The 990-nt window shown below is 42.1% G+C and overlaps 1 non-coding gene across 1 annotated transcript; it reads right to left on the bottom strand.

Moving 5' to 3' along the window:
- Positions 1 to 212: 212 nt before the first annotated feature.
- Positions 213 to 317, bottom strand: LOC141682929 (small nucleolar RNA R71). The gene has a single exon (XR_012560010.1). It is a non-coding gene; the product is annotated as a small nucleolar RNA R71 (small nucleolar RNA).
- Positions 318 to 990: the final 673 nt, after the last annotated feature.

The raw sequence follows: 990 nt of genomic DNA, 5'->3' as shown, positions 1-990 counted from the left end.
AATACGCACATTAGGGATTTCATAGAGATCTGCGACACCTTCAGGTTCAATGGTGTTTCTGAAGATGCTATAAAGCTGAGAATTTTCTCATTCTCTCTGAGGGATAAAGCTAAGTGCTGGTTACATTCCCTACCAGTAGGTTCTATCACCACTTGGGAGGATCTTGCTCAGAAGTTTCTTACTAAATTCTTCCCAATAGCGAAGACAGCTGCAATCTGAAACGCTCTTACTCAATTTGCGCAGCAATCGTGAGAATCTCTATGTGAAGCTTGGGAGCGCTACAAGGAGATGCTTATGAAGTGTCCTCATCATGGAATACCTGATTGGATGATCATCAATTGCTTCTATAACGGGTTGGGAGCACAGTCAAGTCCCATGTTCGACGCAGCATCAGGTGGAGCATTATGGGCAAAGAGCTATGAGGAAGCTTATGATCTAATTGAACTGATGGCTGCTAATGAATATCAGTATCCAACCCAGAGATTACCACATAGAAAGGTAGAAGGAGTTCTTGAATTGGATACAACTACGGCTATCACTGCTCAACTAAAGGCGTTGTCTATGAAGATCGATTCTCTGGTTAACTATGGTGTTAATCAGATAACCAGTGTTTGTGAGCTGTGTGCAGGTTCACATGTGACGGAGCAATGCGCTCTATCTAGTGAATCATCTCAGTTTGGGAGCAACTTTCAGAGATCGCAGCAACCAGTTCCAGACACTTATCATCCTGACAACTGGAATCATCCTAACTTCAGATGGAGTAACAATCAGAATGCGATGCAACAGCCGTTCCAACAGTTTGGAGTAAAACAATTCAACCCTTCTGGTTTTTAGCAACAATTTGCACCAAGACAACAACTCTAACTTCAACACTAAACTCATGATGCAGGTCAATCTTTGAATAAAAAATTTGAATTGGAGGAGTTGAGGCTTATGTGCAAAAACCAAGCTCTTATATGCACAAAGCCAGGCTGTTTCTATCAAGACTCC

Source organism: Apium graveolens, chromosome 1 (assembly GCF_009905375.1).
Source record: "Apium graveolens cultivar Ventura chromosome 1, ASM990537v1, whole genome shotgun sequence".
Lineage (NCBI taxonomy): Eukaryota > Viridiplantae > Streptophyta > Magnoliopsida > Apiales > Apiaceae > Apium > Apium graveolens.
Note: the sequence above shows the minus strand (reverse complement) of the source record. Positions and strands in the feature narration are given on the sequence as shown.